The following is a 23,482-nucleotide window of genomic DNA, read 5'->3' as shown; positions in this document are numbered from 1 at the left end:
TGGATCGGAGGGGTTTCCCAAGATGAGGAATTTTCAGTGCTAAAATCAGGGAGGTTTCTAGTGACTTGGAATGGTTGGTCACCGCAGGAGTGGGCCTCACACAGTTTCACCAAATGAACCCTGCCTTCGTGGCACCATCACCCAGAAACAACACTGGGTAGCTGTCCCTTTGACTCTCCTGAGCCGAAAAATGCCTGCTTCCCTGGATCCCGGGACCTAACTCATGTCTGAGGATATACACAAATGATACAGCTGGACCTCCTTCCCTCTGTGTGCCTGGAACAGACCTCGCCGTGGGGATAGGTGTGGGGTTCCCTTGAGAAACTATCACATTGCTGGTCAGTTCCGTTTGCTTCTAGCTCAGACCTCACTCTGGTCCCTGTCTGAGATGGAGAAAAAGAAGGACCGAGAGCCCTTGGATGGGCACCTGGGATCCGGAAGGACAGCAATGACACAAAACAAAGTTGCTCGGCCTGTTATTCATCTGGCTTCCAGTTTACCAGTCACTGTGCCTGGATGTGCCCTGAAGTCACCCTTAAGAGAAAATGATCAGTTATCTTTGCCAGAAGAAGATCTGTAGCATCCTCTTTCCAGGGTCCTTTTCTCTCTGCAGGCTGGATGTCCACCACCCCCCCCCCAACTCCCTCCTGCCAATCCCTGCCCTTCCCCATCTCAGCACAACACTGACCCCCACCCACTCCCTCCCCACCCCCGCAAGAGATTCTTTTCTTGTCTGTCTCCACCTGACTCCGGTCACCGCCATCCGTCTTTGGTCCCCTGGGCCCCCCGCATCCCAACGACCCAGCTCTGTATGCACATGTGATTCAGATTTCACTCATTTGGAATTCCTGATAATCCCATCTGGGCTGAGATGAGTTTGATCGTGGCTTATGTTTTATGAAGAAAGGTTTTCACAAAACAAATGAATACTGACAACAAAATTACACGGATGTTTAGTTTAATAAAGAGGACAATCTGCCAAAATGCTATCTGCGCTTTGGGGCCTAGTTCAAGTCCCTCAACAGATGTAGTGGCTGGCGTACCATATACGTGGACCTCTTCTCCTCTTTCCTCCCTCGCCATCTCCCCAGGCCGCCCCCCTGACCTGCCTCCTCTGACCCTCACGACACTTTGGTGCCTGTGGCATTTTTTTAGCCCGCACCTGGAGTTTCTCTCGTCAATTCTCTTTACTTGTGCGCGTGAACCAGACAGCCCTGGCGGCCACTTCACATGTCCTGGCCTCACCTTTCTCAAAGGGCCGTTGGCCACCTTTCTGACCGGTCACCTCGAGGCGATCAGCTCTGTGTGTGCTCTGACCAGCTCCAACGCACAATCCGCGGCGCCTCATCCGTGCCCAGGCCGCACATCTCGCTCCCGCTTGATGCTATACCGTGGATGCTCCAGGACCCTGAAGCGTGAGACACTTAACACCCAAATTATGACCCATAGGACGCAAGCACTAACGCATAAATTCTCCCTTCCTCTCCTTTGGAGCGACTGTCCCGAGACAGTTTATTCTTACAGCCTCTGTTGGCCCCACGGGGCCATCTGGTCAGTGGTAGTTGGTTGGTAACACATCCTGGTACGGCTCCCCATCCTTCCCTGCCCTAGTCCCCTTTCCCATCTTTCCTGCTTCCCTGGGAGTGTGACGCCTAATGAAACAGTTGCTTGTGAACTTTGGCCTCAGGCACCGTTTTCTGAAGAACGAGGCCAAGAGCCAGAACCATATATGTGTCTTCTTGCCCGATCCCTCACATCCTACCTACCCTGCCTTGGACCATCTCAGAATAAGCCAAGATGGAAACTGGGATCTGCGTCCCAGGCTCCAGTAAGGGGGCAACAGGTTGAGTCTTGCTGTGGTTTTAGTTCAGGAGGAGGAACCATGGGCACGGGGCAGCGAGTTCAGGGATTGAGTATGGTGTTGGCGGGCTCTTCCACAGGTTATCCGTCGTTTGCTTTGCTTTCGCTTTCTTTCTTGATGCAAAACGACCATTTCTTCACTGTTGCCGAGTAAATGCAGCGCGTGACTATTATTTCCCAACGTAGGCTGCCATTGTTCGTGCCCTTTCCCTTTTTGCTATAAGAGCTGGATGTTTACAAAGCGCAGGGTCCTGGTAACATCAGCCGAGCACCTGCTCCGAGACGCCAGTCCAGCACCTCACCCTTAGGCTTTCGAGTTACGTGAGACACACACCATCTTTTCTTTTCCTCAAGCCAAGCCGGTTTTCTAGCACCTGCAACCGAAAGAATCTTAACTGTCGCCCAGAATCTGTGGCAACGTTTCTCCGCTGCTCCGTAAACTTGAAAGCGGTAACATGCTCCCTTTACAATATTGATGAATCCCCATTACCCAAGTTAAGATAGACCTCAGCTAGTCGAAAAGTGATTTTGCACTTACTAAATTACCTTATAAAATAACGATTTTTGCCACACGCCCTGTCCCCGTCACATGCATGTGTTTGTAACTTAGAGGATGTGAATTGTTAGAAGTGGAGGACTTGTGCCTTCCTCCTTGGAAGTCCCCAAGGCCTGCGGTCTCAGGCTCTATGTCATGAGCACTCAGGGAACAGCGCTGACTCATCATGGGGAGACTCTAACATGGTTCTAGAACAGTCCAGGGTATGGCCCTGATGTCTCAGGACCCAGGTTAGAGCAAGTTAGAGGAGACGTAGGGTTTCCACACACAGACCACTCAACCTCTGAGAGTCAGGGGCTTACCGGTGAAATGAAAGCTAGAAATCGTTTTTGGGTTAATCCCAACGCACCTCTTCCAAATCCAACTGCGGATCTGAGAAAAGATCTTCTCTCTGGAGAAGCCAGAGAACACACGGGGGTGGTGGGGTCATGTTTGTGTCGAGGGTGGCCCTGAGCCTCGCCCACAGTGCCGCCTGCGCTGGGGCGTGGAGGCGTCTCCTGAGGACGTGCTCAACCCCCCTGCCCAGGGAAAGGAGGCCTGCGGGCCCACCACACCGCTGCTGTCCAGCCTCTGGGACACTTAAGAGGAGGCTGGGTGTCATCAGCAAAAGGACAAACACTTGGGTCACAGTTTCAGTTCTGAGAACAGAGCCCGGTGCGGGGCTCGAAATCATGAGCTGCGAGATCATGACCCAAGCTGAAGTCAGACACTTAACCGACGGAGCCAGCCAGGGACCCCTACCAACTCTTAATCGTGGATTTGTTTTGTGGTAAAATACAGAGAGCATAGGGGCGCCTGGGAGGCTCCCGTCGGTTGAGCGTCCGACTTCGGCTCAGGTCATGATCTCACGGTTCATGCATGAGTTTGGGCCCCGCATCAGGCTGTGTGCTGACTGCTCAGAGCCTGGAGCCTGCTTCGGATTCTGTGTCTCCTTCTCTCCCTGCCCCTCCCCGACTTGTGCTCTGTCTTTCTCTCTCTCTCTCTCTCTCTCTCTCTCTCTCTCTCTCTCTCTCTCTCTCAAAACTAAAATCAGGGGCGCCTGGGTGGCTCAGTCGGTTGAGCAGCCGACTTCGGCTCAGGTCACGATCTCGCGGTCTGTGAGTTCGAGCCCCACGTCAGGCTCTGGGCTGACGGCTCAGAGCCTGGAGCCTGTTTCGGATTCTGTGTCTCCCTCTCTCTGACCCTCCCCCGTTCATGCTCTCTCTCTGTCTCAAAAATAAATAAACGTTAAAAAAATTAAAAAAAAAAAACTAAAATCAACATTAAAAAATTTTTTTTCATAAAAAGATACATGGAGCATAAAGTTTGCCATCTTAACTGTTTTTAAATGTATAGTTCAGCAGTACGAAGCACGTTCACGTTGCTATGCAACCCTCACCATCATCCATTTCTAGAACCTTCTCATCTTCCCAAACTTAAGCCATCTACCCACGAAACATGAACTCTCCTTTCCTCCCTCCCCCAGTTGCCGGCCACCACCATTCTGCTCTCTGGCTCTCTGAATTTGACCCCTCCGAGTACCTCAGATGAGAGGAATCATTCAGCATCTGTCCTTGGGTGACTGGCTTATTTCACTTAGCCTCATGTCTTCCAGCGTCGTCCATATTGTGGCAAGTATGAGGATGCCCTTCCTTCTTTAAGGCTGAATATTTAATAGAACTTTAAACATACAACTGTTAGAATGTTCCTCCGTTTGCTAAGAGGACAAGCAGCTGAAAGCCAGTGGGTTTTCAGCTCTGCCGAGGGCTGACCGAGACCCCTCGGAGCCACCGCCTGGGTGATGACAAAGCTCCCCGGGGGAGGACGGGCTGCAGGACCTCCATTCTCCCACCCAGAATGGCTCTGCCTCCCTCATCCAGCACTGGGCTTCTGTGTACGATTTCACTGGGGGCAAAAAGGGTTCTGTTGCCGAAAATAGCTTGAAAATCCCTAGGGTCCCCTCCCTCTTAGCCTTTTCCATTCTACATTTCTCTCCCCAGCTAATCTTTACTGAGTAAAGGTCAAGGCTTCCACCTCACCCTGGCTCTTTAAGAAGAGGTCGAGGATCTCTTCTCGTTCAAACCTCACCAAGGATGCCAAGAATGATCCCAAGTCTCTCCCGGTTCAGATGGGCGGGTGTTCACTGGCACAGGGAAGGATGCATACGCAGCTCTGAGTACACATTCCACGAAAGAAATCATTCTGGGGGAGCCTAGGTGGCCCAGTCGGTTAAGCATCTGACTCTCGGTTTCGGCTCCCATCATGAACTTGTGATTCGTGGTTCGAGCCCCGCATCGGGCTCCGTGCCGCTGTGCAGAGCCTGCTTGGGATTCTCTCTCTCCCTTTCTCTCTGCCCCTCCCCAGCTCACGCTCCCACTCTCTCTCTCTCTCAAAATAAATATATAAACTTTAAAAAAAAAAAAAAGAGAAGTTATTCTGGGATCTGTTGCTATGAGATCTGTTCAGTGAACTTGAAAACTGACTTTCACATGCTGAAATTGAACTTAGTGCTTTCCCTCCCAATCCCTACCTGGGTCCCTCTCATGCCAGGAAGAAAACCAGAGGTCGTAATAATTTTAAATAGAAACGCCACTCCCTGGATTCCAGGCTCTCTGGATCACGCCCAGATTTATGTCTCCCTTCGTAGACCTGTGGGCTTCGCCACCAGACTCCTTCCTATTCTTCCAAACACACCCTAAGCTTTCCTACTTTTGTTCACTTGCTAAACCCCTTTTCTCCATCTGGAAAGGGTTTTCTCTCAGCATCCACCTGCCAGAGGCTGCACCAAAGACCTTAGGTGATGTTTGCCATCCGGAAAGTCAACTCCGCTCAGGTCCCGAAGCATGAGAGCCAAACCTCATGCTTTCACGAAAAGCCCCTCCTAATCAGCAGTGTTGGGGCACCTGGAAACAGTCATCATCCTCTCTGCCCAGGGTCTGGTGAGCCCTAGGGAAAGATACGGCACGTTGGGTTCCCAATGGGGATCAGACTGCAGTTTGCTGAGTCTACATAATCTGGGGTAACCGGTCTCCAAACTGGCTTTTTGGTGCAGATTCAAGGTAGCTAGATCCCCCTCTCTAGCCCTTACAGGGACGTGCATCATGCTATCAGAAACTGATGACGGGGGGGTTGTCGGATTTGGCCCCAACACCTAGTTTCTGCTAGTCACTTTCCTTTGTGCTCTGACAAAACCCACTGCTGAGCCACTCACCCTACTGGTCCTGGGAAGCAATTGCCATAAACTCTAAAGGTCTGCCCATTACAAGACCATTATACTATCTTAATTCCACAGAATACCTTAACCAAGATAGCTCATTGTGTCAATGTTTGTCTAATGAATGAAGGAATGTGAGGGCCTCAACCACAGTCAAGATGGAACCTTCTTCAGGGTGCCTGGGTGGCTCAGTTGGTTAGGGGTCCAGCTCTTGATTTCGGCTCAGGTCATGATCTCACGATGTAGGAGTTTGAGCCCCGTGTCTGGCTCCATGCTAATGGTGTGGAGCTTGCCTGGGATTCTCTCTCTGCCTCTCTCTCTCTGTCCCTCCCTTTCTCATACTCTTTCTCTCTCTCGAAATAAATAAGCAAAAACTTAAAAAAGAAAAGATAGAACTCTTTTCATTGGGGGATGCCTCTGGCTCCTAAACTTCCACTGGGCTCCAGCCAGTACTTTTGTGCCCAGGGTCTGGTGACCCAAAATGAACGTACTAAAAATGAACATCGAATAACAAGATATCACATCATTTGCCCGCGTGGCAATTGACTTCAGCTTCTGCCCATCCACATTTCACTCCGGATTCTCTGATATAAAATAATTCTCTTCGGCTCTGTTTGTTGATGCTTCCCCTGGCCGAGTCACCTGGCAACCGCAGCCAAAACTCACACATTTGATCTCCAGGCTGCTTAGGTGGATTTGCAGGACATCTTCCTAAGTGCTTTGGGCTGGGAAGTGGCAAGCTACAGAGAACCTTTCTCACGTGTCCCTAGGAAACCATCTGGACTACTCTCCTAGTGCCTCACATCCTGTTCCCCTCAGCACCCATGCGAGCTGATGTCTCATGGGCCAAAGATAGTCACAGGGCTAAGCCCAGAGACTGTGTTGAGGGGACCACACGAGGTACCTGGAAGGCATGTACACTGGGGACCCTGCAGTAGAAGTCAACCAAGAAGGCTGTGCCTCTAATCCCTGAGGAGCCGCTCTCTTCTCACTCAACACGTCCCTCGTTCCAGATCATTCTGCAAAGTGCTTACAAGCTTAACAGACATGATTCATCAGTCAGCACACACCTTGGCCCAGACACTGCCCTGCTAGTGTGTCATAATAGCATCGTGTGAGTCGAGTACACAGCCTCCGTGCCCATTTTCGCTTCACAGCCCAAATCCTTTGCATTTACACGGTCTTCCGAGGAGCCCCCGCATCTCCAGCTACTCACCCTCATTAGTTCTTACCCCCATGGAAGAGGAAGGAGGCAGCTCTTCCGCCCTGTTTCACAGAGTCCTAGACCTCTGCCTGAAACGATCTTTCTAGAACTCTCAGAGAAAGAAGAGTTTCCATCGTTCCTAGACTCTCTCAGAGTATGGACTGTGGGTTGGTGACACTGTCATCAATAATAGTGGCAGAATAAAGGTAAACTTGCAGGGGAACACCTGCGAATCCATAAACCAGGAAGGCTATTTTGGAATTAAAAACATATAACCTGATATGAGCTGGGCTGCCCCGCCAGGATGGCAGTCGATGGACCGTCATTTCAGCTAACGTGTTCTCATTTAGAATCAAAGCCAGGTCTAGGAGAGACTCACGCACTTCTCAGCCCGATAATGCTAGGGTTCTTGTTTCTCGAGGGGCAAGGTCCCATGCATGGGAACAGAAGGAATGTTCTTTTCCCAGAGCAAACTGAGATGGCTCTGGCCCCAGAGAGTGAAACACCAGCCCCAGCTCCCTGTGCTGCTTCTCAGACGCCTAAGGTAATCGGCCTCCAGCCTGGCTGGTCAGGACACAGCTGTAGAAATGGTACCTCCCCCCACTCCCAACTCCTAGGACTTGAGCCCTCATCTTCATCCCCCTTTCCTAGTGCAGAACACCTGAAAGAGGGACTCATGTCCATCAATCAAACCTGAAGCTTCAGCCTTGAGGAAGGAGCTCTAGAATCTCTTCTCCTTGGGGAAGCATGAAATCTCCTGAGGGAGGGGCTGGAGGCCCTAGGCTGAAGGACCCGGAAGAAAGGGCTGTAGAGAAAGGAAGTCGTGCTGGATTGAGAGAAAGAGAGGGAGAGAGAGACCTGAGAGGTATCCCCCTGTTTACACCTGGAGTGTATGGGTCCCTGGGTTCATGTGGCACAAGGGAACCATGGTGGACCAAGTTTCAGGGTCTGCTTAGAGATTTGACCATCTCTGTGGCCAGGAACCTTGACTCACCTCCGCTGTAGTCAGCCGGGCACAGGGGTGGGAGTGAAACAACGAGGCCACGGCTGTGCCGAGGAGATCAGGAAAGCTGGGGGCACCCAGGAAAAGAGGGTATGACCGAGAATCATCCTTACTTTCCTGAAACTTGGCTAGGCTCAAGGGGAAGAACTGTATTCCCTCCTAGATCACATTTCAGGGTGGTGGGGACCCCTTCATTCTAGGACCTCTGCCAACCCATGTTGTGCCAAGGTGCAAATTTAGAAAGAGATGCCCCACGTGGGGAGATCCTAGGTATCACAGTGGTGGGAGTGGATCCCACCCCTACTTTCCCCTTCATAGAGCAACTTGCAGTTAGCATAACCACTCCCCCACTTCCTGATGTCTCCCCTTCAACGACCAAGCAAGCGCTTGGAGACAGAAAATGAGGGGCTGCCATAGCTAGGTTATAGCAATCATAATGACCCCTCTTCCGGGCGCTAGGCTTGCGCTCTCTTTTCACCACCTAATTCAATCCTCCCAATGAGCAGATGGCTCCCACCCCTTGCTTCTTTGCAAATGAGGATTCTGGAGGCTTCTCGAAGGAAGCACCTTGTCCCAGGACAGACAACGAGTCACCAGCGGAGCCCCTGCCCACCAGCCTCTCCTGGCTCTCCGCCACAAACTGATGGACGCTCTCTGACTGAACTGGTGTCCAGAGGCGGTTGGATATTCTTTTTGTTCTTTTTGTTTTCCGTTCTTTTTGTTCTATTTGGCCAGTTCTCGGCCAGCCGGCTGCAGATTCAGGTGAGGTCAGACCGCCAGGCAGGGGTAGATCCAGAAGGTCTTTCTGCCAAGCCTGGGCTCTTTCTGCAGGCCTCGCCGTCCCCCCGTGGCACCTCGTTGGCTTGTTCTTACTCACACCTGGTGTGGCCGGATGGGGCAGAGCACAAGGACAGAGGGGAGCCACGCTCTCCTCCACGGCTCACGCTCAGGCCTAGCCCTGGCGGCTGCCTCTGCTTCCTTCCACACTGCTCCGCCTTCCCGGAGATGGCCCACAGGAGCCATATGTGGCGCATCTTGGCTCCAGGGACCCCCACCCAGCAGACAGACCCCTCCACTTTGCTGTTTCTCTCCAGTCCAAGCAGATGCCTGCTGCGACAGATCCCAAGGACAGCTGCTTCTCCTGTGTCCTTTCCAACAGAGGAATAGTCCCTAAACCATTTGGTTTCACGGCCCCTAACTTTCCTTGCAAAGATCCCCCTGCAGGGTTGGGGAGGGACTCCCCTCGGGGGGAGCTGCGTGTGGTTCCTCAAGGTCCCGCGTGCCTCTGTCTACGGACAGACCGTCTCAGAGGCAGGGAAGACGGACGCGCGGGTGTCTGTTTATAGGCATACGTGTGTCAGCCTTTTACCCACAGATACCATCAAATCACTGACGATTCATATGCCACTTGCAGTGCACAGGTTATACAAACAGGAAGTTGGTAACGATAAGGCTATGTCTCAATAACGCCTAAGAGACCAAACTGATGAGCACACTTGTCTTTCAGGCTCTTGTCCAGCTCTCGGAAGTTCAGAACCAGGTGTTCTCTCTTCCCACCTGGAGGCCGTGTAGTCCCACGTGTTCCTGGGCTCCACAGAAACAGTTCTTGGTGGCCCCCTCTCGGTAGGACAGAGAGCTGTCTGGTGGGTCCGTGAGGCGTGACCGTGGCCACCATATATGGAAGGACGCTGGGAAGGAGGCCTCTGCTTTCCCATAAAAGCTTAGACACGTCTGCATATCTGTGCTTTCGGGGTCCGATCACGGGGGGGAGGAGGGGAGAGAAACAACAAGTACGGGGTTAAAAAAAATCCGGTTGGAATGATTTATGTGTAACATGTCATGTAATGAGAAGGCAACTTTTCAACACGTTAATTTGAAAGAATTGTTTTTAATGTTGATTTACTTTTGAGAGAGAGAGAGAGTGTGTGGGGGAGGAGCAGAGAGAGAGGGAGAGAGAGAGAATCCCAAGCAGACTCTGTGCTGTCAGCACAGAGCCCAACGCAGGGTTCTGGGGCTCGAACTCACAAACTGTGAGATCATGACCTGAGCCAAAGTCAGGTGCTTAACCGACTGAGCCAGCCTGGCGTCCCAACACATACTAATTTTATTATTTATTTATTTTTAAATGTTTATTTATTTTTGAGAGAGAGAGACAGAGAGACAGAGAGAGACACAGACAGAGCGCGAGAGGGGCAGAGAGAGGGGAAGACACAGAATCTGAAGCAGGCTGCATAGAAACAGTTCTTAGTGGTCCCCTCGTGGGACCTGAGCTGTCAGCACAGAGCCCCACCCGGGGCTCCAACTCACGAACCTCGAGATCATGACCTGAGCTGAAGTCAGGCCCTCAACCCACTGAGCCACCCAGGCGCCCCAAACGCATTCTAATTTTAAAGGGCAGGAAATCCTGCAGGAAAATCAGGGCGGTAGGAAGGAAATGTTTGTTCCTAACGTTGGGAGGAGTTTTGCCGGGTCTACAGCATCCCAGAGGTGTGGGGGATCCCCTCCTGAGTCTGGGGTCAGGGGATGCTGGGTGAGGAGTTCAAGGGCAGCCCTGACCAGACCGCGTGAGGCAGAAAGCCTCCGACTTAGTAAATTAAAATACAGGGCACCAAGTTAAATTCAAACTTCTGATGAACAACAAATACTTTCTTAGTATAAGTATGTCCCGTGTAATCTTCGAGATGTCCTCATACTAAAAACAAATTTGCTGCTTATCAGAAATTCAAATTTAACTGGGGGCCATCTTTTATCTGACGTCCCTACTGAGAAGCCTCCCCCCCCCACGGAGTCCCCACCGATACTAATTAAGAGATCGAGAGACACAGGATGAGAAAGAGGTGAATAGGAAGTTATACAGGGAAAATGATGTCTTTCTTTTATGGATGGCTTAAGGTGACGAGTAAAAAGGCTTTGATGTTAAAGATACTTAAAACAAGAGCATTCAGAACTGAGTCAAGCCTGAGTCGAGTGGACTTCCCAGCATAAAATGATAAAATGTGGTTCTGATTAGATTGAAGGTGATTTCCTTGAAATAATACCGGAATTACATTAAATGGTGATCAGAAGCAGTTACACAGAGGCAGGAAGCTCCCCAGCCTCTCCCTCCTGCTCACCCTCGTTCGCGCTCTTCCTTCCTTCTCTGTTTTCTTTCTTCCCTTGTCTCACTTTCTGTTGCTGAATAAATATTTACTGATGATCAGCTCTGTGCAAAGCAAACCTTCAAAACGTTCGTATTTTCACTCTTCTCCAGTTGCACCTTTAAGACTGTTAAAAAAAAAAAATAACTAAGAATCACATAAATAAACTTCTATGCATCCCTTTGAGCCTTGGGAAGAAGGGCTAGAAATAAAGAGGCCAGGGGCGCCTGCGTGGCTCAGTCAGTTCAGCGTCCGACTTCGGCTTGGATTGTGATCTCTCGGTTCATGGGTTTGAGCCCCACGTCAGGCTCTGTGCTGACAGCTCAGAGCCTGGAGCCTGCTTCCAATTCTGTGTCTCCCTCTCTCTCTGCCCCTCCCCTGCTCACACTCTGTCTCGATCTCTCTAAAAAACAAGTAAACATTAAAAAAAAATTTTAATAAAAAACAAAGAGGCCAATTTTGTGGATTCATGCCCACCCGGAGAGAGTTGTAAGCTTCCTCCTCTTGTCACAGTCTAATCACACTGCCAAACCAGAAAAGAGCTGGTGCGATATAAAAGTAAAACTCTAACATGTGCTGAGCTTTTTCTAAATTTCTTTTTGGAAAAAAAAAAAAAACAACAACAAAAATAAAAGGTGACAATTTGAGTCACAGAAGACGCGGAACCCCAACGACAGGGAAATAATGGATTGGTTCTAGAATTAATCCCTTCAGAAACAGTTTCTGAGCAACTCCTTATCATTGCTAGCAGAAAGAGAATTAGAGCAGGATGTAGAAGAAAGAACATAAAATCTGTTTTGTTTCTCTATTTTTTTTTAATTTTTTTTTAACGTTTATTTATTTTTGAGACAGAGAGAGACAGAGCATGAACGGGGGAGGGGTAGAGAGAGAGGGAGACACAGAATCGGAAGCAGGCTCCAGGCTCTGAGCCATCAGCCCAGAGCCCGACGCGGGGCTCGAACTCACGGACCGTGAGATCGTGACCCGAGCTGAAGTCGGACGCTTAACCGACTGAGCCACCCAGGCGCCCCATTGTTTCTCTATTTTTACAGTCTTTGTCCAGATATTGGGCAGGTCATTTCTTTTCTTTTTTGAAATTTTGAAATTTTTATTTATTTTTGAGAGAACGAGACAGAGAGAGTGTAAGCGGGGGAGAGGAAGAAAGAGAGGGAGACACAGAATCCAAAGCAGGCTCCAGGCTCTGAGCTGGCGGCCCAGAGTCGGACGCAGGGCTCGAACTCACGAACCAAGAGATCATGACCTGGGCTGGGCCTCCCTGGGGGACGCCGAGAGACAACCCAACAGGGCTGATTTAATAAATAGTTTGTGAATATTTGTCAGCTAGTATTTTTTGTGCTGTACTTGCGGGCACCCAACAGGGACTCTTATTTTCCATGGAGTCTGAGTTTGCTGCCTCTCCCGTCAGTACTTACACAAACAGATGTCAGTCGCCCTCCCCAGGCTCATCTTTCCAGCCCTTCTTATTCCATCAGGGAGCTGTCACCGTGGGCAGCCTCTAATTCACAACCTGTCTCTTTGGGCTGTTTCTAGGCTTGATCTGCCTAAGCTTTGTACTTGAGCCCATCACTCCGCGTGCGAGGATGCTCTTGAGGAGGAATACATTCATCCCTTTCTTCAAATGGAAATTAGTTCTGTTATGAAATCATCGGCTGACCCATCATTTGTTCTGGCTGTGATCTGGTAGACAGTAAATCGTACATTAAAAGAAAGCATAGGGGTGCCCGGGTGGCTCAGTCGGTTGAGCGTCCGGCTTCGGCTCAGGTCACGATCTCGCGGTTCATGGGTTCGAGCCCCGCGTCGGGCTCTGTGCTGACAGCTCAAAGCCTGGAGCCTGCTTCGGATTCTGTGTCTCCCTCTCTGTTCTTTCCCCACTCGTACAGATACAGATGGGTTTCCACTCAGTTTCTTCAGCCTCGCAAGTACACGCTTCTTCCACTGTAACGTTGAGCAAATAAATATATATATATATATATATATATATATATATATATATATATTTACAAGCCTGGGAGCTGAACGATTATGAGTCTTGGAGGAAAGGACGATTTCATGTATACTCCTGGGTGGGTTGTGACTTTATTACTAAAGTTACTCAGAATATGGAAGTCAGAATTATAGAAGCTAAATAATTAAAGGGTCTCAGAGGGCTCACTGGTATCTTCTACAGGGCCACCTTCACCAACAGGAGATGTTCTCCGACACTAAAATTCCAGGCTTCTGTGCAGGTGAGGAAGAATAGGTTCTTAAAACAAGGGCATGGCTTGTCCAGTGTGGCAGGCAGAAAAATGGCTGCCACGGCTGTCCGTGTCCTGGAATCTGGAAATAACGTGTGGTCCCGTGGCAAAGGGGGGGGGGGGGATCAAGGTTACAGATGGAGCTAAGTTTGCTAATCAGATGACTTGAGGTGAAAGAGATTGTTCTGGATCATTAGGATGAAACCAATGTAGTCACAAGGGTCCTTATGAATAGAAGGAGGAGGCAGAAGAGGAGACTTGGGCAGTTGTGACAGTGGAAGGAAAGCTGGAGTGATGTGATGTGGGGTCACTTTTGGCTCTGAAGGCGGAGGAGCCAAGAACCAAGGAAGGCGTGTAGCTTCTAGAAGCTGGAAGAGGCAAGGAAACACATTCTACGTTAGAGCCCCCAGGGTGAACCCAGCCCTGCTGACACCTTGGTTTTAAGACTTGTGACCCCAGACTATAAAATAATAAATCTGTGTTGTTCTGCACCACTAAATTGTGGCATTTTGTTATAGCAGCGGTAGGAAACCGATACATCCAGTCTTGCTACTTGCTTACAAAACTGACATTAATTATGGGACCAGTGCTGTGTTAGTTAGGATGTTGGTTTGGCTGACAGAGATCAAAATAACATTAGCTTCAATAAGAGAGATATGTATCTCTCTCGTGGAAAAATACAAAGTGACAGGTGGTCCTGGAGGTAACTCCGCTTTGCTCCACAAGGTCCTCCAGAGACCCAGGCTCCTTCTGTCTTGTTGATCTGCCATGCCTCGAGGGAATTGTCCTCACTGGCATGGGTGAAAATAGCTCATTACTCTGAACTTTAAAAACTACGGGAGAAAGGAAAGGGGGAGAGAGAGACTAAGCAGGGAAACCGCAGGCAGCCCCATCTCTTGAAGTGGAAGGATCAGAGGTCAGCTCCCAGCATTCTTAGAGTGATCCCTGCCCAATCTCTCAGGACCAAGCTGATGAAGCAGGCACCAAGTAACTGGGAGATTCCTGGAATTTCTACCACTATCCCATGAAAGGTAGCCTTACATAAGACTCTAAATTGTCCCTCTTGATGTTTATGAGCTGTTGGATGCTATCCCACGATATCAATTGTGGCCAGGACCAGGGAGAATTCATACTACACAGCCCATCCCTCAAAATTCCAGCCAACTCTGTGCACAGACTTCCCTGCCATTTTATTAACCTTGCAAACACTTTGGCCTGTATTTCACGTGACTGAATTTTTTATTTTTTATTTTTAGATGGCAAGCTTTGACTGCTTTATCTCTTTTAATCCTCAAGACAACTGTGCAAGGGAGTTCCTTGTGTTATTCCCATTTTACAAACGAGAAAACACAGGCACAGAGATAGTAATTCGCTCCCAAGTCTACACAGCTAATAAATCGTGGAGTGATGTTTGAATTATCAGGCAATCTGGCTCCAATCCTTGAAAAGGTAAGAATTTTCTGGGAGGAAAATTAGCCGCCTCTTCCCAAACTTCTTGGATTGATGGGAACCAAGGGAGACTGTGGCGCTATGTAATTTTGTAACAAATGGAAACATAAACACAGCTCAAAAGGTTGTAACCACTTGTTCAGAGTTTACAGCCAATATTAAAACTCTGCTGGGAGAGGATTATGGGAAGATGGCAGATTAAGAAACACCAGGAAATCTGTCTCCCCGCCTAGACAATTACACTGGCTGAATCTGTCTGCTGTGACTATTTTGGAACCCTGGAGTCTACGAAGGCTTGCAACTTCCAGGGGAAGGCTTGGGGGGTAAATTGCAGTTAATTTTTGGTCAATTTCGGCTCTTCACACAGTAGCCACTACCTATCTCCAACCCCCACCCCCATACTCCCAGCCTCCCTACCCCTCTGCTCCCCCATCCCCCCACCCCTCCATCCCAGCCCCGAGGCTGGAATAGTACATTGTGTTCCAGGATCCGCTCTCAGCTTGGAGGAGCCAGCAGTGAGGAAAAAAGAACCCCATCCTCCCAAACCAGGGGGTCTGTGTGCTGATTGCTCGTTGTTGCTCCCAATCACAGAGGTGCAGACAAGGAGACAGACAGTCCTTGTTCCTCCCCTTCCTGTTGCAAGGCCTTCCTCCTCCCCCTGAAGTGACCTCCAGGGAATTGAAAGAGTGCATTTTTCCCTCTCTTCATTTTCCTCTTTTTCGCCTTTCAGGAGCCAGTCATTAAAGACTAGGGCATTCAAAAGCAACTCCATATGTGGGGAAAATTAGAAAATGGCGATGCAGAACAAAAAGCAGTCTCAGAAAGGACCTAAGAAGACCTTAAGTTTATATCTCAGGCTGACCCTTGGCACAGATAACACCTTATGACAATTAAATACGACAAACAAAAAACTGCAAACCCCAGAGAAGGGAAAGAATCTGATTTCTAAGGTTAACAAGTTATTAGATCCAAGTGTACCGTTTAAAACAATAAAATATCACGAAGCATACAAACAAAAGCAAAACAAAAAACAGGTATGACCTATTCAAAGGAGAAACAATAAATCACTAGAAAATGTCCCGGATGGGGTGCCTGGGTGGCGCAGTCGGTTAAGCGTCCGACTTCAGCCAGGTCACGATCTCGCAGTCCGGGAGTTCAAGCCCCGCGTCAGGCTCTGGGCTGATGGCTCAGAGCCTGGAGCCTGTTTCCGATTCTGTGTCTCCCTCTCTCTCTGCCCCTCCCCCGTTCATGCTCTCTCTCTGTCCCAAAAATAAATAAACGTTGAAAAAAAAAAAGAAAAGAAAATGTCCCGGAAAATGACCTGATGGCAGACATACTACACAAAGACTTTAAAATAACTGTATAACAAAAAACTAAAGGAAAAAGCGGAGAGCCAATAAAATGATGTGTGAACACAGTGGATCTATTAATAACAGACAGATAGACTTTACGCTGAAAAATGTTATGAGACAAAAGAAGGGTATTTTATATCAATAAAAGGTTCAACATAGCAAGAAAATATATGACTACATAAACATTTATGCGCCTAATAACGATGCCATCAAAATATAGGAAGCAAAAGCTGATAGTGTCGAGGGGAGAAACAGACAGTTCTCCAATGATTGGAGCCTCCCATACCCCATTCTCAATAATGGACAGAACAAGCAAACTGGTAAGTAGGAAAACAGAGGACTTAACAAGAAACCAGCTATATCTAACAGATGTATCCCCAACACTCTACCCAACAAAAGTTTGCATATTTTTCTCAGGAGCCCATGGGACAGTTTCCAGGATAGATCATATGTTCGACCACAAACTCAGTCTCAATAGATCTTAAAAGATAGATATCATATAAAGAGTTTTCTCGGACTAAAATGGGATGAAGTCAGAAATAAAACCAAAAGGAAAACTGGAAAATTCACAACCTTGTGCAAATTTAAATAACACATTCTTGAACAACCAATAGTACAAGAAAGAAATCACAAAGGAAATTGGAAAACACTAAGAAACAAATGGAAACAGAAATACAACATGCCAGAACTTATGGGACACAGCTTTTATTATAACTATAAAAGCTTACAGTAAAAAAGGGAACATCTCAAATCAACAACCTAACTATACAACTTAAGGAATAGAAAAAGAACAAAGTAAACCTGAAGCTAGCAGAAGGAAAGAAACAATAAAGATTAGAACAGAGAAAAATGACATAGAGAATAGAAAACAACAGAAAGAATCAACAAAACCAAACACTGCTTCTTTGAGAAGATCAACAAAATTTACAAACCTTTAGATTAAAGGGCTAAGGAAAAAGGGGGAAGACTCAAATCACTAAAATCAGAAATGAAAGTGAGGGGGCGCCTGGGTGGCTCAGTCGGTTGAGCGGCCGACTTCGGCTTGGGTCATGATCTCGCGGTCCGTGAGTTCGAGCCCCGCGTCGGGCTCTGTGCTGACAGCTCAGAGCCTGGAGCCTGTTTCAGATTCTGTGTCTCCCTCTCTCTGACCCTCCCCCATTCATGCTCTTTCTCTCTCTGTCTCAAAAATAAATAAACGTTAAAAAAAATTAAAAAAAAAAAAGAAATGAAAGTGAGGACATTACTACCAATTCTACAGAAATAAAAAGGATCATAAGAGGGTACTATAAACAACTATACACCATCAAATTGGATACCTTAGATGAAATGGACAAATTCCTAGAGACACAAAACCTACCAAGTCTGAATTATGAAGAAATATAAAATCTGAATGAACCTATAACTAGTAAGGAAATTGAGTCAGTAATCAAAAATCTCCTCAAAAAGAAAAACCCTGGACCAGAGGGCTTCTCTGGTGAATTCTACCAAATATTTAAAGAAGAATTAACACCAATCCTTCTCAAGCTTTTCCAAGAAATTGAAGAGAATACTTCCTAACTGATTCTATGAGGCCAGAATTACTCTGATACCAACGCCAAAGTCACTGCACAAGAAAAGAAAGAAAGAAAGAAAGAAAGAAAGAAAGAAAGAAAGAAAGAAAGAAAGAAAGAAAGAAAACAAGAAAGAAAGAAACCTACAAATATATCTTAGGAACGCTGATGAAGAAAATCCTCAATAAGCCACACAAATTCAGCAACATCTGAAAAGAAAATTATAAAAACTCGATTTTTAATAGCATCAAAAAGAATAACGCGCTTAAAAATGAACCAAGGAGGTGAAAACTTGTACCATAAAATCTATAAAACATTGCTGAAAAATATTAAAGAAGATGTAAATAAATGGAAACATATCCCAGGTTCATGGACTGGAAGACTTAATAATGTTAAGATGTTGACACTACCGAAAGTGATCTACAGATTCAGGGCAAACTCTATCAAAATCTCAAAGGTGTTTTATGAAGAAATAGAAAAACACATTCTAAAATTCACATGGAATCTCAAGGGAACCCGGTAGCCCAAACGATCTTTACAAAGAGGACAAAGCTGGGGGACTCATGCTTCTTGACTTCAAAACTTACTACAAAGCTATAGTAATCAAAGAAGTGTGATACTGGCATAAAGCCAGATGTGTAGACAAATGATCTAGGACTGAAAGTCCAAAAACGAACCCTTGTATATATGGTCAAGTGATTTGTGATATGTGTGACAAGACCATTAAATGGAGAAAGAACAATCTTATCAGCAAATGGTACTGGGAAAACTGGATATTCACATGCAAAAGAATGAAGTTGGACCCTTACTTAATGCCACATATAAAAATTAATTCAAAACAGACTAAAAACCTAAAGGTGAGACCTAAGACCATAAAAATCTTAGAATAAAACGTAGGACAAAAGTTTCATGACTTTATCTTTGTTATGATTTATTGGATATCATACCAAAGGCACAAGCAACCGAAAAAAATAGACAAATTAGAGTTCATCAAAATGTAGAAATTTTGTGTACCAATAGACAATGTCAACCGACATCTGTCAACCCATGAAATTGGACAAAATATTTGCAAATCGTATGGTAAGGAATTAATATCTAGAATATTTTTTTAAACTCCTCTAAAACTCAATGAGAAAATGTACAAAGGACGCGAATAGACATTCTCCAAAGAATATTTCTCCATTTGGCCAATAAGCCCATGAAAAGATGCTCAACATCACTAATTATCAGGGAAACGCCAATCAAAACTACAATGAGATACCACCTTACACCCACTAGGACGCCTAAGATCAAAAAAGAAAAAAGAACACCTCAGGTCAGCCATGGTATTGGTGAGGATATGGAGAAAGTAGAAGCTTTGTGCACTGTTGATGCAAATGTAAAATGGTACAGCTGCTGTGGAAAATAGTATGACATTTCCTCAAACAATTAAAAATAGAACTCCCATATGATATGGCAATTCCTCTTGTGGATAAATACTCAAAAGCACGGAAAACAGGTCTTGAAGAGAGATTTGCACGCACGTTCACGCAGCATTATTCACAGTAACGAAAATGTGAAAGCAACCTAAGTGTCCGCTGTCACTAAGTAGAGAAGCAAAACGTAGAATATACACAATGAAATATTACTCAGCCTCTAAACGGAGGGAAATTCTGACATGCTGCAGCACGGGTGAACCTTGAGGACACTACATTAAGTGAAACAAGCCAGTCACACACACCCAAAAGCAAATATAGTATGATTCCACTTACATGAGGTACTTAGAGCCAACTGTAGAGACAGAAAACAGAATGGTGGGTGCCAGAGATCTGGGGGAAAGGGAATGAGGAGTTGTTGTTTCATGTGTACAGAGTTTCAGTTTTACACGATGAAAATAATGCTGTAGGTGGAGAGTGGTGATGATTGTACAACGTTATGGATGTATTTAGCACATCGAACTATATATACATTTAGAAATGGTTAAGATGGCAAATTTTACGATGTGTGTTTTATCACCAAAAAATTTAGGAACATCTCTACCGAAGCATTATGCTGTTGGACGAGCCCATGAATGACAGAGAGGAGACCCAATAATTTAAAAAATGTTTAAATATTACGTCTTTGTGCTGGACACCAGCCTGGACACTTTATGTGTTTCAATGAGGACAGCCAAGGTAGCCTATCGCACGGGGTTAAAAAAATTTATGCCGCAATTTTCTTTTCCACATGGCAGCCTGAATATTTTAACCGGTCAACCTTTTCTACATAACGAACGACTCCAACGCTCAGCTGTTCAAACAGTCACCATCTATCAGCACATGGTGTGGCTTGCCAACCTGGGTTGGGTTTGGCCGTTGGTTCCTCTCTGTTGGACTTGGCTGGACCCACTCCGATGTTAGTGATCTGTCCACTGCTATTCAGGATTCAGTTGCTGGGGGTGGGCTCCTGAGGACGAGGCAACAGAAATGAAGGGGCTGTGATTGACATCCCTTATCATCCACTAGCTTGGACTTATAAACATGGTACAGAATGGCTCTTTTCAGAAAGGATATTTTTCAAGTCTTTGCTTCTGTCACATTTGCTATTGTCCTGTTGGCCAAAGAGGGCCACATGGGTAGCCCAGACGGAAGGGGTGGAGGAAGGCTCCATCTCCTCATGGAAGGAGCTACCAAGCCACATGCAATTTACCACAATATTACAAGTCCTCCCTAAGGACAAGGGAGTGCTCCTTGGCAATATTTTCCACTCAAGGTGAGTTTCATGAGCCTAAGACACAAAGAGCATCTTAAAATATTGCCCCAAGCATTCATACCTAAATAAATACCCCACCACATCAGAAAAAAACCAGGGAACTCCTACAATATCATTTCACTATGTAGAACACAGTCCCATTTACAATGGAAAGCTAAGATGCTCTTGAAATAAGACAATGGGTGATGGGAACCGGATCAAGATCTCTGTTCTTATCATCTCTTCCCTCAGTTAGCATTTAGACCCACTCCTAAAATCCCGGGGTCTCCATCACACATTTGAAAACCCACTTCAATGGCAGGGCCACTTGGCAAAGATGGGGACCCTGTCAGCCTCTCCTGGGCTCAGGCTGTAGCAGTCCCGCTTGGCAACCCTCCTGATTCTGTCTCTAATCTCCTGGCCCGAGTGGCCAGAGATGCAAGGTGTCAGAGGGGCCGGCACGCCACTGATAAGAGTGCTAACCTGCGAACCGACGGCCAAGCCGAGAATGTTTAGGTTAGGTTGAATGGAAAAAATAATTGCCTGTCAAAACACTTAATTGCATTTGAGAAACCTTGTGTCCATCTTTCTTGTTGACAGGGGTCCTCAGATTTCTTTTCTTAGATCCAGAACTCTCAGCTGATACAGGCTTCAGTCCGTGTGAGCAATGGACAAGCTGTCACTGCCCGTTACATTTTGGATGATGCCACGAGACTCTTCTACGTTGGGGGAAAGTTGGCATTGGAAAAAGGAGCATCTGCTTTCCTGAGGTGAGTAGAAATTTATGTATTTACATACCACTCTCACGAAAAGGGGATTTCAGGTGGCCTCGGAAAATATACGTATATGAAAGAATTTTAAAAATAAATCAAGGGGCGCCTGGGTGGCTCAGTCAACGGTTAAGCGTCCACCTTTGGCTCAGGTCATGTTCTTGATGTTCGTGAGTTCAAGCCCTGCATGAGGCTCTGTGTTGACAGCTCAGAGCCTGGAGCCTGCCTCAGATTGTGGTCTCCCTCTCTCTCTGCCCCTCCCCTGCTTTTGCTCCCTCTCTATCTCAAAAAAAAAAAAGAATAAACATTAAAAGAAATCAAAATGAAGGAAAATAGAAACAAAAAGAATCAGTGAAACACTAATGTGGGCCCAGAGTTTCCTTTTAGACAAATCAGTCAGGAAAATATAACCCATTATACGCGTCTCAATGTCCGTGAGATAAAATTCAGCCAGTTCCTCGGGAGAAAAACGTTTCTTCCTACCATCAGACTTCGAAATGTATTTTTCCCAAGGGCCTTTGCAGAGAAGATATTGTGTGTGGACAGGTTCCTCACCAACCTCCTGATGTAAGTACTGGGATGGCCGGGGACATAGGACGGGAGGTCAGGAACCCTGGAGGTCTGTTGTGACGTAGATGGGTCTCCTCAGCTCAACCACTGATAGGACCCAAAAAGACAGGCCCCAGAGGATGTGAATACGCTGCCCTATTTCAAGGGGCGTAGAAAGATCATCAGCAAGGGTTCAGGCTCACTGAAAAGATAGCAAGGGTTCTTTCAAGGTAACCCAAAACTGGGTTCCTCCCCTTAAGAGAGAGACATTCACCTGAAGGCCACACACAAGTGTGCACACGGGATTAGCAAAGGGAAAAGGGAGATTCTCCATGGGACTGGGGACATGTGCTTTCTCTGAGGCTCGCCAAGAGGGAGAGATCTTCCCATCCAATCCCGGAAGGTTCTGGACTGTGCATCCTCCGGGAGGTTGATGTCACAGGACTGTGGGAAAATAAGGTGGGAATTGCTAAGGTTGCCTCGGGAGGCTCCTGAGCCCCTGGATAAGTCCAGATTTCGAGTTCTTAAGGGGGAAAAGCATGTGCTGGTTCAATGCAGGCACCAGAGTCGGACCCCCAGCATTATCACTGGGGGGCTAGGTGGACAGAGCAAGAGACAACCTTTTGGACCCTGGTCTCCTTCCGTGAAAATGAGTTATGTATTTGCTACAATTTCGCTGCAGCTTAAAAAGAACATTAAGTTCCTCCAGGCTTACACAGAAAGGGTGTTATTCACATCACATGACCAGAAGTCCCAGGGAGTGCAGCACAGGGCTGGTGACGTGGTTCAGCAGCATCACGGACTCAGGCTCTAACTTCCTTTTCCACCGTCTTTGATTTGTAACTTTCATTCTCATGACGCCCCTCCAGGCTTTGTGTCTGCAGTCCAGGTAGGAGAAGACAGAAAAGATAAAGTCTTCGGGGCTCCTGGGTGGCTCAGTGGATTAAGCGTCTGACTTCCGCTCAGGTCACGATCTCACGGTTTGTGGGTTCGAGCCCCACGTCGGGCTCTGTGCTGACAGCTCGGAGCCTGGAGCCTGCTTCGGATTCTGTGTCTCCCTCTCTCTCTGCCCCTCTCTCTGCTCTCTTTCTCAAAAATAAGTAAAACATTTTTTAAAAAAAGAAAGGAAAAGAAAGACAACGCTTCATGATTTTCTCCAGAGGAGAAGAAATTTCAGCAATGCTTGTATCGCATTAGTCAGGATGTCACATAGTCATTCCTAGCTGCAAGGGGGTATGGGAAGCTTGCTCTGTTTGCTGCCTGCCTTTAAATTAGAGAAAGATGAAGGGAGGGTCAATGTGGCACGCAGGTCGCGCTTCCACGTCGCAGGTACGAAGTCAGTAACAACATTTCTGTCAAAGAGCTGTCTTTAAAACATGTAGCTCACTCATCTGGAACATGGCAAGTACACAGACCCTGTTACAGTTACTCACGCCCCAGGGCAGAGCCCAAAACAACACGGTGGTGGCTAGCTGGGCCCAAGAGATCTGTCAACCAAACGTCCCAGGCTTTCCAGATGAGTCTCTACTTACCAACGATTCGTCGTCCAAACATGTAATAGATACCAAATCCTGATTTGGCGTTCAGAACATGTGATCACCACACTAAGAGGCAGTTCTGGCAACAAAGGCTGATAGGAAGTTAAATGACATGGTTTTCAGCGAATCGACATAAAAGCCTTCGGAAATGGCAGAAATGTCATCCGTGAGGTCTTTCTCCACCGAGATGCAGCAACACAAAACCTGAAAACAAAGGCTTCAAATCTCTTGGGAAAATCTAGGCTGTAAGAAAAGAGCAGGATGTTTTCTCTTCACCCGGTGACAATTTTGGAGAGGAAAAAGGATTTTCTTAGAGAACCTGTTATGAATTTACCAGAGCTAGAATTCAGAGCTTTG

General features: G+C 47.0%; 1 long non-coding RNA gene across 1 annotated transcript; it reads right to left on the bottom strand.

Annotated features, from left to right (window-relative positions):
* Positions 1–5,986: 5,986 nt before the first annotated feature.
* On the bottom strand, positions 5,987–11,571 carry LOC123380754. Its single transcript, XR_006586904.1, has 3 exons — positions 11,431–11,571; positions 10,930–11,080; positions 5,987–9,555 (listed from the first exon to the last, which is right to left on the bottom strand). It is a non-coding gene; the product is annotated as an uncharacterized LOC123380754 (long non-coding RNA).
* Between the last annotated feature and the right edge of the window lie 11,911 nt (positions 11,572–23,482).

Source organism: Felis catus, chromosome D2, assembly GCF_018350175.1.
Source record: "Felis catus isolate Fca126 chromosome D2, F.catus_Fca126_mat1.0, whole genome shotgun sequence".
Lineage (NCBI taxonomy): Eukaryota > Metazoa > Chordata > Mammalia > Carnivora > Felidae > Felis > Felis catus.
This window is presented reverse-complemented; position numbering and strand designations above follow the sequence as displayed.